Source organism: Schistocerca gregaria, chromosome 2 (assembly GCF_023897955.1).
Source record: "Schistocerca gregaria isolate iqSchGreg1 chromosome 2, iqSchGreg1.2, whole genome shotgun sequence".
Taxonomy (NCBI): domain Eukaryota; kingdom Metazoa; phylum Arthropoda; class Insecta; order Orthoptera; family Acrididae; genus Schistocerca; species Schistocerca gregaria.
The window spans coordinates 573,354,008-573,368,295 of record NC_064921.1 but is presented as its reverse complement, the minus strand read 5'-3'; the positions used below and the strand labels follow the sequence as shown (position 1 = coordinate 573,368,295).

The 14,288-nt window shown below is 42.6% G+C and overlaps 2 protein-coding genes across 2 annotated transcripts in view; one reads left to right on the top strand and one right to left on the bottom strand.

Annotated features, from left to right (window-relative positions):
• Positions 1-4,391, bottom strand: part of LOC126333149 (uncharacterized) — a 229,801-nt gene extending 225,410 nt beyond the window's left edge. The window contains exon 1 of the mRNA XM_049996716.1: positions 4,323-4,391. The gene's annotated coding sequence lies outside the window, so the exon portion shown is untranslated. The remainder of the gene's footprint in view (positions 1-4,322) is intronic.
• LOC126333133 (enoyl-CoA hydratase domain-containing protein 3, mitochondrial) overlaps positions 1-14,288 on the top strand; it is a 131,670-nt gene that overhangs the window by 35,746 nt on the left and 81,636 nt on the right. The window lies entirely within an intron of this gene.

Here is a 14,288-nt window from a genome sequence, read left to right as displayed (position 1 = left end):
TCTTCATGGAGAATGAATGTAGTAATGGTTTGGAAAAGCAATGGAAATGAGAATGAATAGATCTGGCAAATGTTCAAAACCTCCTAACTTTAATGTTTTTGTAATACTTTTCAGTTATGCAAGCAGAGCTAAGACACAATGCGACACAAACAGATCTAAAGTGTTCTTACACAAACAGAATTTCAATGCTATTTTATTGTGTCAGCGACTTAACAAAGTAAGTACACTTAAAATATTTTGATGGGAAATAAGAAGAATTACCTTGTTGTGAATAGTCTGCAGCTTACTACTTCCACTGTTAACACACGGACATGAATGTTTCAGAATGCTGCAATGTTTACGGGCAGTTATTAATTATGTCCCCACACCATAAAGATTTGATGAAATGTTCTCAGGTTATCAACCAAACAACAGCACCATTTTGAAGCAATGTTTTAACAAATTTCCCGCTCATCATCTTCGGGTAAAGAGTTGGGTAATGTGATCATTTGTAGCTACTGACCTGCAGCCCTCTCTACAGAGGGTCTATCATATGGATAAGTCATTTGCCCACAGAAGAAAGTTTTCTAGTCTCTAGTGAGAGTCTGAGTGTCAAGTTCTGGTGTTAGCTATCCATTTTGTCCACTACCCATGACACTCTATATGGGAATGTGCATTACAGGCTTACACTAATGCCATTTTATCCACGGAGATTAGTTGAAAACAGCTGTCACTAATACTGTTTTAAAAATGTGAGAACCAGACTGAGGGACTGTGAGATGGATAAGTCACTTGCCTCCAGAAGAAGTGTTCTGACCTGTAATGGAGATCTGAGTGTCAAGTCCTAGTGTTTCCCATCCATTTTGTCCCCTACCTATACCACTCTATTTGGGAATATGCTTTACAGATTTACCCCCACTAATGTCATGTTACCCATGGGGGTTGGTTGAAAACTGGCGTCAGTAACACTGTTTAAAAATGTGAAAAACAGACTGATTCCTGAACCTAATGTGACAGTATTGCGAAAACTGAATGAAGAGGAAGTAACTAGTCATCACAGTACTTTCTTCATTTACCAAAATAGCTTGCCACCTATAGGTGAGCAGTCCTTCGTTTGTATGTTGCAATACTGGTGATAAAATAGACTGCTAAGTATCCTTATTGTTAACAAATAAGGAACTGAAATTATACATCTGTATTCTGTACTGTTAAGGTCAGTATTACCTTAAAGGGCACAGCCATTTCTACTTGTGCACAGGGACAATGCTGATGACTTGTGAACACTGCTGTGATGGAAATAAGTGTTTTTTTTTCCATAGTTGTTTTTGGAAAACCACTGTATTATGTAGAAGGCAAATACCACATTTTTGTATCATAAAACAGTTCTCACAAGATCTGTTTTGACTTTACTGTAACATAATTGTTAAAGGTGCAGACACTGGTGATGCTCATGCTTATTGTTAGGGACTAGGCTTGCTAATGGCATGCACTTTTCCTGTGATTGGGTGCTGTGGTCAAGAAAAATTAATTGGATGAGGAAGAAGAAGAAGACAATTGCTCTGTGATCATGAGTACAGATGATTTGATGGTATACAGTGCAAAATATAATACACAGAGCTGGTATCTCAGTCAGCAACAATGGCACTAACTTGGCTGGGTTTTGAGTCAAACTGAGCTTGAATGACAGATACAGGTACATATTTCATGCTGCTTGAACTCTATGCCAGAGCTCATCAGTTTTGGTGAATGGTAAGTGGTAGAATGTCAACCTCTCAGCAGTCCTTATCCAAACGTTTTCAATGGGTGAAAAATTTGGGAAATGTGCTGTTCGAGGTAACAGTTGAACACCCTCTGTATTGAAGTAGGTTAGGACATTATGGACAACATACAATCTTGTGTTATCTAGTCAAACGACAATGTCACTGCTACCTCAAAGGTAGGGCACAGCCACTGGACTGGACATGTAAGAAATGTAATGCCCATTGCCTTCATTTACAACTATGTGAAACAGAGGTGAATATGTTGCATACCCAATGGCACAACAACGAATGCAGTGTGCCAATGTTCATTCTCCTTTGAGCTCCTACACATGGATATGTCTATTGCGGTGCTATATGCAGAACTGGGAGACATCAGAAAAAATAATGTGGAGCGACTCTTACGTCCAGTGTCATTGGACACACACCCATATCTGATGGTGTGTCAGTTGAAGCGGCAGCGATGTTCACTGTGCTGATAATCCATGGTTCCCTTGACATAATCCCAATGACTATGTAGTTACTTGTTTTGCTGCAGGCAAGCTCATTTCTTGACTCAGCTTATGTGCCAAGATCTGTTTTCTTGAGCGCTACTCATGAAGGGCCATTGATATTCTGCATGGAATTGAGTGTCATCCTCCTGAACCCTTTAAGCTTTTCATTCCTGACTTAAATATTCTTATCTGACTTCTGCTTATTTGTGGTGTATTTTCCTGTACAGCCCTTTTGAGGAAGAGCACGAAACCGATAAAGAAATTAAATTTCTTATGTGCAGCTAGGTGCTTCTTATTTCATTATGTACAACTATAGTAGCTGAGGATGGATAAAATACTAACCATAATGGTAGTTTTTGTGTGACCAACCAACCTCCACAAATTTGATCTGACAGTCACAACTAAACCATTTCAAATCAGCTTCTCATGCCATATATGATTTTAGGGTTGTGTGCCTCAATCAGCAAAAACAGAACACTTATCAATGTGTTGTGTGTCTGTCTGTCCTACTTTTCAAAACCCATTTTCTCAGGAACGGATTGACGTGTCAAGTTGAAATTTGAGTCAAGTACTAGGGTCTGTGGTCCCTTGGTGGGGTAATAAATATTAGCTTCTAAGTCAATGCAGTCAAAAGATATGGCCATTTATGTCACATATTTTGCTTCTAGCAAACTCACTCATTAAAAACTTATGCATACTTCTCCTTGATGTAGAATCATGAAATCTGTCAATAAGAAAAGTTTAACATGACAAGTAAAGGGGGGTGGGGAACAGGAAATTGTTAATTTGTAATTATATCACATAAAAAAATATTTCCTTTCTCATTTGTTATCTGACTTCAAACTTGAAATTAAGGCATTCTCGAAAGTCTCGGAATGCCTGGGATCAATATCTAGCCAGCATCAATGTTGATAACAGGTAAAAACTGTCGAGATTCTCGATTCTTGGAATGGACAATATGCATAATTAAGTTTCTACAGAACCCTCAATCTGCTAGTCCTACTTGCAGCTGACCAATTTTAGTTTATGTTAAAGCCTTGGTGGAGTGTTCATAAGGAACAGTTTTATGGTAGACACAAAAAACAGCTGGAGAAACGACTGCTGGCTTGTACATGATTCAGAGAATCTCCCATTTGTTGCGAGAACAGAATTTCCTACTTGTCTTCAGCTGCTAAGTGTTGCAGTGTGTCCAGTGAGGACCCCATACATGCCCCAACTTTATTTTTTTAAAGCAAAGAAACTGCCATGAAAGAAGCTTGTTTGAAATTTATTGCAAGCATTCTGAACCTGTGGATTGAAACACTGACATCTGGAAAAAAACGTTTCTGAAGAAGACCCACATGGGGCATTTGTACATAAATCGATGTAAGACAGTTTCGAGAGGTTTTGGTCTAAGAAATTTGACCTCCCAACAGCCCTGGATTTAAATCCCCTGAATTACTACATGTGGCTCATAGTTGGAAGTGGTTCCAACAAACCTCGAGATTTCAATGTGATGTTAATTAAGGACTCCCACTGAGACAGCATTCGCCAACATGCACTCAGACATGCTTCAGACTGAGATTGGAGATCATGGGACATATTGAATTTTGTATTCTATTGAGGTCCCCTGTGTACCAAGTAAAGTGATCTTATTTATTTATTAATGAAACAGATGAAAATCTGGCATGGAATAACAACAATCATCATCATCATTTAAGACTGATTATGCCTTTCAGTGTTCAGTCTGGAGCATATTCTCCCTTATAAAATTCCTCCTTGATCCCCTATTCAGTGCTAACATTGGTGCCTCTTCTGATGTTAAGCATATTACTTCAAAATCATTCTTAACCAAATCCAGGTACCTTCTCCTTGGTCTACCCCGACTCCTCCCACCCTCTACTGCTGAACTCATGAGTCTCTTGGGTAACCTTGCTTCTCCCATGCATGTAACATGACCCCGCCATCTAAGCCTGTTTGCCCTGACTGCTACATCTATAGAGTTCATTCCCAGTTTTTCTTTGATTTCCTCATTGTGGACACCCTCCTGCCATTGTTCCCACCTACTAGTACCTGCAATCATCCTAGCTACTTTCATATCCGTAACCTCAACATTGTTGATAAGGTAACCTGAATCCACCCAGCTTTCACTCCCATACAACAAAGTTGGTCGAAAGATTGAATGGTGCACAGATAACTTAGTCTTGGTACTGACTTCCTTCTTGCAGAAGGGAGTAGATCGTAGCGGAGCACTCACTGCATTAGCTTTGCTACACCTCGCTTCCAGTTCTTTTACTGTGTTTACTGTGTTGTGAGAATATGCATCCTAAGTACTTGAAACTGTCCACCTGTTCTAACTTTGTTCCTCCTATTTGGCACTCCATCTGTTTATATCTCTTTCTCACTGACATTACTTTCATTTTGGAGATGCTAATCTTCATACCATAGTCCTTACATTTCTGATCTAGCACTGAAATATTACTTTGCAAACTTTCAATCGAATCTGCCATCACAACTAAGTCATCCGCATATGCGAGACTGCTTATATTGTGTTCACGTATCTTAATCTCACCCAGCCAGTTTATTGTTTACAACATATGATCCATAAATAATATTAACAACAGTGGAGACAGGTTGCAGCCTTGTCTGAACCCTGAAACTACTCTGAGCCATGAACCCAATTTACCGTCAACTCTTAACTGCTGCCTGACTATCTATGTAAAGACCTTTAATTGCTTGCAAAAGCTTGCCTCCTATTCCATAATCTCATAGAACAGACAATAACTTCCTCCTACGAACCTGGTCATATGCCTTTTCTAGATCTATAAAGCATAGATACAATTCCCTGTTCCACTCGTAACACTTCTACATTATTTGCCGTAAGCTAAAGATCTTGTCCTGACAACCTCTAAGAGGCCTAAACCCACACTGATTTTCAGCCAATTTGTCCTCAACTAATACCCGCACTTCACTTTCAACAATACCTGAGAAGATTTTAACCACAACCCTGATTAAAGAGATACCTCTGTAGTTGTTAGAATATTTTCTGTTTCCATGTTTAAAGATTGGTGTGATTACTGCTTTCATCCAGTCTGATGGAACCTGTCCCGACACCCACGCCATTTCAATTATCCTGTGTAGCCATTTAAGACCTGACTTTCCATTGTATATGATGAGTTCCGACTTAATTTCATCCACCCTAGCCACTTTATTGCACTGCAATCTATTGACCATTTTCTCCACTTCCTCAAATGTGATCTTATTTCCATCATCATTCCTATCCCATTGCACATCGAAATCTGAAACTTTACTGATCGTATTTTCACCTACATTGAGCAACTCTTCAAAATATTCCCTCCATCTGCCCAAGACATCAACTGGATTCACCAGCAGTTTTTCTGACCTGTCCAAAATACTTGTGATTTCGTTCTTACCTCCCTTTCGAAGACTGCTAATTACACTCCAGAATGGTTTTCCAGCAGCTTGACCCAAAGTCTCCAACCTGTATCCAAAGTCTTCCCAGGATTTCTTCTTGGATGCTGCAATTATCTGTTTGGCTTTGTTTCTTTCTTCAACATAACTTTCTCTGTCTACCTGAGTTTTAGTATGTAGCCATTTTTGATACACCTTCTTTTGCATTTTACAGGCTGCCTTGACTGTGTCATTCGACCAAGCTGTTTGTTTCATCCTACTTTTACATACTACTGTTCCAAGACATTCTTTAGTCACTTCTAGTACTGCGTCCCTGTACCTTGTCCGTTCCTTTTCCAATGACTGTAATTGACTACATTCAACCAACTGGTACCTTTCCAAGATCACTGTTATGCACTTGTGCATCATTTTCTTATCCTGAAGTTTCTCCACTCTTATCCTCCTACATATGGACCTGACCTGCACTTTCGGCCTCACAATACCAATTTCACTGCAGATCAAACAGTGATCAGACTCATCAAAGAATCCCCTGAATACACGTGAGTCCCTCACAGCCTTCCTGAATTCCTGATCTGTTATTATATAGTCAATGACAGATCTGGTTCCGAAGTATACCGGTGAATGTTCTTATGTTTAAAAAAGGAGTTTGTGATAACTAAGCCCATACCGGCACAGAAATCCAAGAGTTGTTCCTCATTCCTGTTGGCCTCCATATCCTCTCCAAATTTACCCATAACCTTTTCATACTCTTCTGTTCGATTTCCAGTCCTGGCATTAAAATCACACATGAGCTGAACACTGTCCTTGTCCTTTACTCTAACTACTACATCACTGAGTGCGTTATAAAAACTATCCATCTTATCTTAATCTGACCCTTCACACTTGCAAATATACTGACACAGTTCTAATTTTCTTGCTAGACACTGTCAAATCTATCCACATCAGTCATTCATTTACATACCTTATTGCAACTATGATGGGTTACATTTCTTTCCTGATGTAAATCCCTACACCCCATTGTGCTATTCCTGCTTTGGCTCCTGACAGGTAGACCTTGTATTCTCCCACTTCCTCTTCTTTTTCACCCCTTACCCGAATGTCACTAACAGCTAAAACGCCCAACCCCATCTTACTTGCAGCCTCTGCCAGCTCTACCTTCTTCCCAGAGTAGCCCCCATTGATATTAATAGCTCCCTATCTCGTTACCACCCATTTGCTGAGTCATATCTTAGGAGTCCTTGGTTTGTCAATTAGAGGTGGGACTCCATCACCTCCAAAGGTCCAAGGCATTTTGCTCTGATTGTTGCCAGCATCATATTAAAGTACCAACAATATGAAATGAAATAGATTGTTGTTCACCACATAGAGGAGGCATTAAGCAGAAGAATGGGAGATTAAATGAAGACTGCAAGTTCCTGGTAGATTAAAACTGTGTGCTGGATCGAAACTCAAACTCAGGACCTTTACCTTTTGCGGGCAAGTGCAAGGACGGGGCATGAGTCGTGCTTTGATAGCTCAGTTGGTAGAGCACATGCCTGCGAAAGGCAAAGGTCCCGAGTTTGAGTCTCAGTCGGGCACACAGTTTCAATCTGCCAGGAAGTTTCATATCAGCGCTCACCTCACTGCAGAGTGAAAATCTCATTCTGGAAACATTCCCCAGGCTGTGGCTAAGCCATATATCTGCAATATCCTTTCTGGAGGAGTGCTAGTTCTGCAAGGTTCACAGGAGAGCTTCTGTGAAGATTGAAAGGTAGGAGACAAGATACTGGCGGAAGTAAAGCTTTGAGGATGAGGCATGAGTCGTGCTTGGGATAGCTCAGTTGGTAGAGCACATGCCTGCGAAAGGCAAAGGTCCCGAGTTTGAGTCTCAGTCGGGCACACAGTTTTAATCTGCCAGGAAGTTTCATATCAGCGCTCACCTCACTGCAGAGTGAAAATCTCATTCTGGAAACATCCCCCAGGCTGTGGCTAAGCCATATATCTGCAATATCCTTTCTGGAGGAGTGCTAGTTCTGCAAGGTTCACAGGAGAGCTTCTGTGAAGATTGAAAGGTAGGAGACAAGATACTGGCGAAAGTAAAGCTTTGAGGATGAGGCGTGAGTCGTGCTTGGGATAGCTCAGTTGGTAGAGCACATGCCTGCGAAAGGCAAAGGTCCCGAGTTTGAGTCTCAGTCGGGCACACAGTTTCAATCTGCCAGGAAGTTTCATATCAGCGCTCACCTCACTGCAGAGTGAAAATCTCATTCTGGAAACATTCCCCAGGCTGTGGCTAAGCCATATATCTGCAATATCCTTTCTGGAGGAGTGCTAGTTCTGCAAGGTTCACAGGAGAGCTTCTGTGAAGATTGAAAGGTAGGAGACAAGATACTGGCGGAAGTAAAGCTTTGAGGATGAGGCGTGAGTCGTGCTTGGGATAGCTCAGTTGGTAGAGCACTTGCCCATGAAAGCCAAAGATCCCGAGTTCAAGTCTTGGTCTGGCACACAGTTTTAATCTGCCAGGAAGTTTCATATCAGCGCACACCCCACTGCAGAGTGAAAATCTCATTCTGAAGGAACACTGTCTGATATTATTAAGATCTCAGGCAAAGTGCTTAGTCAGATCTAGAAACACACACACACACACACACACACACACACACACACACACACACACACACACACACACACACACACACACGCTGAGGTCCTGCTAGCTGTAGTCTAGACATCTCTGAAAGCTTCACTGCTCTGGAGACTGCCCAGTCAACCAAGTGGCCAGACAACAAAGTAATTCAGGAACCAATCATGGGACAGGTGAAAAGAGTACGCACTGAGGTTGGCGTTAGTCAGAGGCCGAGAAAGTCCTTCTGTTAAGTTATAGTCATAGCAGAGTAATGTCCTCATTAGTGCATGACTCCCTGATTTAAGATAAGTTCATGGACTCAGTGGCATCAGGAAGAAGTGTTTTTCGCCACCAACCCAACCAATCAGACTTAACCAAAGATCAAGGTTAACCCTGCCTGACTCAGTTCACTCCTCCATTAAACTGTGATCCACCTCCAAATCACCCCATTAACTTTCCAGTATTTCTTAACCTCAAACCTAGCCTCACTCTCATTCCCCAAATGTCTCAATGTACAAACTAACCTTACATCTGCAGAAACAATCATAGTCCACCACCTAAGACCTGAGCCCAACCTTATAATCCTAGCTGGTGGCAAAGGCCCCACCACTGTTGTTTTGAACCGAACCAAAAGGACTACCAGGCAGAAGCACTCTTCCAGCTGCCAGATTCATCCACATACAAAACTTACCGCAGCGACTCTTTCCAGAAATACAGTAGGCTCTCCGGCCTCTCCTCAAATCCTTAGTCTCATCGCAGAATCTGTCTCCAGAGTCCATCTCTCTCTCCACCTGTACTACTCCCTGCCCTTCTACCTCCTACTTGCTTTCTAAGCTCCATAGACCCAACCAGCCAGGATGCCCCATTGTGTCTGGTTACTGTGCTCCCATTGAGAGAATCTCTGCTCTCTTAGGCCAACACCTTCAGCCTATTACCCACAACCTACTCTCCTATATAAAACACACCAACCATTTCCTCACCACCTCTCCATAGTTCCTGTTCCTTTACCACATGGCCCTGCTCATCACTACTGATGCCACTACCATTTACACTAACATCCCTAATGGCCATGGCCTTACCACTACTGAACACTACCTTTCCCATTACCCTATGAATTCTAAATGTACAACCTCCTTCCTAGTCACCATGACCAACTATATCCTCACCACAATTATTTCTCCCTTGAAGCCATTACCTACAAACAGATCTGGTGTACAGCTATGGGCACCCACTTGACATCATCGTATGTCAGTTTGTTCATGGGCTGTCTAGAGGAATCCATCCTAAACTCCCAAAATCCCAAACCACTCCCCTGGGCCAGATTCATTGATGAAATCTTCGTGATATGGATTGAGAGTGAGGACAACCTATCCTCCAGAACCTCAATGCCTTCTCCCCTAGTCACTTCATCTGATTCTCCTCAGGCCAACAAGCCACTTTCCTCAATGTTGACGACCTCAAGGATGGATTCTGTCCATATCAAACCTATTAACCATCAGCAATACCTCCACTTTGACAGCTGCCACCCATTCCATACCAAGAAGTCCCTTACATAAAGCCCAGCCACCCCTGGCTGTCACATCAGAAGGGATGTGCAGTCCCTCTCGAAGCATACCAAGGGTCACACTGAGGCCTTCACAGACTGTAATTACACTGCCAGTCTTACATAAAAACAGATCTCCCGTGCCTTATCTCTCCAGTCACCTACCACCTCCCAAAGCCCCACCATCTGGCCACAGAGGAGCATTCCCTCATGATTTAGTACCATCCAGGACAGGAGAAACTGGATCACATTCTCTGCCAGGGTTCTGACTACTTCTTGTCTTTCCCTGAAATGAAGAATATCCTATGGACTATCCTCCCCAGCCCTCTCAGAGTGGTATTCTGCTGCCCAATGAACCTACACAATACCCTCATCCATTCCAACCTCTTGCCTAATGGCTCATATCCCTGTAATAGACCTTGATGCAAGACCTGTCTCATACATCCTCCCACCACCATCTACTACAGTCTGGTCACCAGCATCACCTGTCATACCAAAGGCAGGACTATCTGTGAAACCAGTCATGTGATCTACAACCTAAGCTGCAACCACTGTGCTGCATCCTACGTGGGTATGACAACCAACAAGCTCTCTGTCCGCATAAAAAGGCTACCAACAAACTGTGGCCGAGAAACAGCTGGACCACCCAGTTGCTGAGCACACTCGCCAACACGGCGTTCTTCATTTCCATGACTGCTTCAAAGCCTATATCTTCTGAATCCTTCGTACCAACGCTAGATTTTCTGAACTGTGCTCCCTGCAAAATACCCTACATTCCTGTAATGCTTCTGGCCTCAACCTCCAATAAGTTCTTATCCTTTACCCACCTATCCATTTGCCTGTTCTCATTCAGCACTACACAGCCCTCTGTTCCACCACTGAACCCACAATCTTTACTTCTCTCCCTTACTGCTGCCCTCTCCCCCCTCCCCACCCACTGTTTAACCTTCCAACTGCACCTAGCTGCCATACCCTCTCTCCACCTTGACCCTATATGCCCCCACAAGTAGCACTTTACCGTCCCCCACCCCTACTCTGCTATCCCCCTCCCACCCTGTCCCAGCCTCCTCCTTACCGCCACTACCCAGTTGCTTCTCCCATAATGTTCTGCTGACAATCTGCCCTCAGCAGCCAGAGACTGTGGTCCTGTGTGTGTGAGTTGCATTTGTGTGTGTGTGTAAGTGTTTATGTTGTTGTGTGTATGTGTTTATGTCGTCTATTTCCGGTGAAAGCCTTGTTGACCGAAAGCTTACTTTCTCACTGTCTTTTTGTTCTGCCTATTTGTGACTCAGGATCTCTGCTCTATGGTGAGAAGCAACTATCCTTTCCATAATATTGCCATTATTCCATTGTGGGTTTTATATTGTTTATTCTTTGTATGCCTCTTCATCTTTGGGTAACTACTGCAGCCTACATCCGTTTGATCTTGCTTAGTGTACTAAGGCCTTTGTTCCCCTCCATAGACACACAACTTCTTCCATTCCATAAACTTTAATTCCCTTTTCAAATTTCTCCGTGCTTTCATTTACTGCTCGCTGAAAGTACAGTACAATAACATAGTGGAAAAGCTACAACCCTATTTTACTACCATTTCAGCTAATGCTTCCTTTTCTCCCTGTATTTGATCTCTGCTACCTTAATAATATCAGAATACTGTTAAAAGCCTTCTCTAAATTTACAAATGCTGTTATTGTAAGTTTGTCTTTCTTCAAACAGTTTTCTAAGATAAGTCATAGTCAGTAATTTCTCATGAGTTCCTACATTTCTCTGGAACTCAAATCAATTTTTCTCATAATTGGTTTCTACTAGTTTTCACATTTAATTTATAATTATTTAATATTGATATTTTGGAATCATGACTTTTTAAACTGATAGCTCAGTAATATTCACACCTGTCTTCTTTGAAATAGGAGCTATTACATGCCTTTTGAAGTCAGGGTATTTCACCAGTCTCATGTCTTGCATACCAGGTCGAATAGTTTTGTCATGGCTCGCTCTCCCAAGGCTCCCAATGATTCTGAGGGAACGTCACAAAAGCCAGGCAACTGGTTTTGATGTAAGTCTTTTTGTGCTGTGCCAAATTCTTGTTGCAGCATCCTATTTCCCAACTCATCTTTATTTATTTCCTCTTCTCTTCTGCTTTGGTTCCTTTGTGTTGACCCTATGTCAGCTCCTTCCATCCTTCAACCTTCCCTTCTTTGCTTGATATGAGCTTGCCATGTGAGCTCTTAATGTTCCACCAGATGCCTCTCTTGTCTCCAGGGGCATCTTTAGTTTTTATGTTGGTGGCATCTATCTTTCCCCAAGTCAAGCAGGTTTCTACAGCCTTACGTTTCTCATCTAGCCCCTCCTGCTTTGCCATGGTGCACTTCTATAATTCCCATTTCTTAGACATTTTATTCCCTTTTACCCATTTCATTTGGTCCATTTTATATTTTTCCCCTTTTGTCAGTCAGATTCGACATATCGTGTGTCATCCAATGATTTTTATTGGGTCATGTCTTTTTTCTCAGTTTGGTCCCTACTGCATTGTATCCTACCCTATTTTTATCTCAAAATTATCCATTCATCTCCTGTTGTATTTCTTTCCTTTCTTTCATCCAATCATTGGATTGTGCTATCTTTGAAACTCTCAACAACCTCTGGTCCATTCAGTTATCCAACTTCCATCTCTTTAATTTCCCACCTTTCTGGAATTTTTTTAGTTTTAATCTGCAGCTTATAATCAGTCAATTACGTTCAGAGTTTATATTTATCCCTAGATGTGTTTTGCAATCTAAAATCTGGTTTTGAAATCTGTCTTACGATTATATACAGTATCTGAAACCTTCTGGTGACTCCTGGTATCTTCCATGTAGAAAATCTTCCATGATTTTTAAACCAAGTATTAGCAATGATTAAATTGTATGCTGTACAAAATTCTGTCTTCCTCTCCCTCAGTCCCTGTTCCTCTCCATTTCCCTTTTTAAACTGACTTACCTACCTACTTGATTAAAGGATCGAACGTTCTGTGCTTCAGTCAGTAGAGAGCCAGTTTTATATCTCCTGATCGTGACAACCTGCAGAGTAGCCCCCCCCCCTCCCCCCTTGAGGGGGGATTATTTTATGCAAGAGATTGCCATCATCATTAAACCATAGAGTAAAGCTGCAAGTACTCAGTAAATATAATAGCTATAGTTTCATTTGCTCAGGAGATATAATAGCTATAGTTTCATCTTGCTTTTAACTGTTCACAGTATCAACATGGCAAGACCATCTTGCCAATGTTACAAGGCCATATCAGTCAATCATCCAGACTGACACCCCTACAACTACTGGAAAGGCTGTGGTCCCATTTCAGGAACCACAGGCTAGTCAGTTTAATTGACGTTCATGCCTGGTACACCAATCTGAGTCAGGGCATTAGGTGGTGCTCTCGCAGGATTCTGGCTGTTGTCCACAGTCAACATGGCCACTGCATCTTCATGGTCCACACCAAAGATTTGAGTCGTGGCTTCCATTGGTGCCAGTTGTATCCCAGGAAGGGTGCAGGGCCCCCTCCTCAGTCCATGGTCCTGACTCCTTGTTCTTTGTGTGCCCTGGCCTCACCTGGGGTTCAGCAGGCCCGGTTTTGCCCACGTACTGCAGCAGTTGGGGCTCCATCAGCACTGACTGCATGTTTGCTTCTTGTGGGCAGTACTGGTGCCTCTCAGCATTGCACAGATGGTGCCATCAGCGAGGAAAGAATCTGGGTCTCCATTGCCAGAGCTGCTTCTCTCCAGTCCATCATTTGTCACAGCTTATACCAGCCCCCTCATCATGGTCTCTGATGTCAGGTGGCTTCTGCCTGCCTGTCACTGGTCCTGTCCACTGGTTGCCCCAGGGTCCATTGGCAGTGGGAGTGCCCTCATCCCACTCTCTCCCCTCCATACGCACTGGTCTGGATGCATCACGAACTTCTTGCATCTCTGATTGTTGTCCCTGGTACTGCCATGGTTGTCTATTCAGTAACAGCATCGTTGGTTGTGATGCCTGGTCTTTCCCTTGGGGTAGAAGAGGAACACATGAGGTGTGGACAATAGCAAAATATTAATTGTTTTGTATGCATAGGCAAAAAGCTGTTGCGAACCATCCAAATGGCATTTGGGCCATATCACCCCCACCCTGTACCCGAAAGCAAGTGTGGTGAGGACCAGATGCTCACCAAGTTGATATGTTGCAAGACAAAGTGCAAAGTGTAGAGTATCCTTACCCTGCACAAGAGCATGCTCATAGGCTGCAGAACAAACAAATCTAACTGAAGTTACAGGTAGAAAAGACTAATGAAGTAGAGCCATAAAGGTGAGGACATGTGAGCACATGTACAGCTTGGGGATTCCATGACCCAAATAAACAAGGGAAGGATGCAGAAAGTGAGGCAGGGTGAGATTACATTTGAGGCGCTCAGCCTGTAAAGCAATAAAGAAAGAACAGAACTGACATAGCTGACACATTGTGGTAGCACCTATCACAACAGGATCATC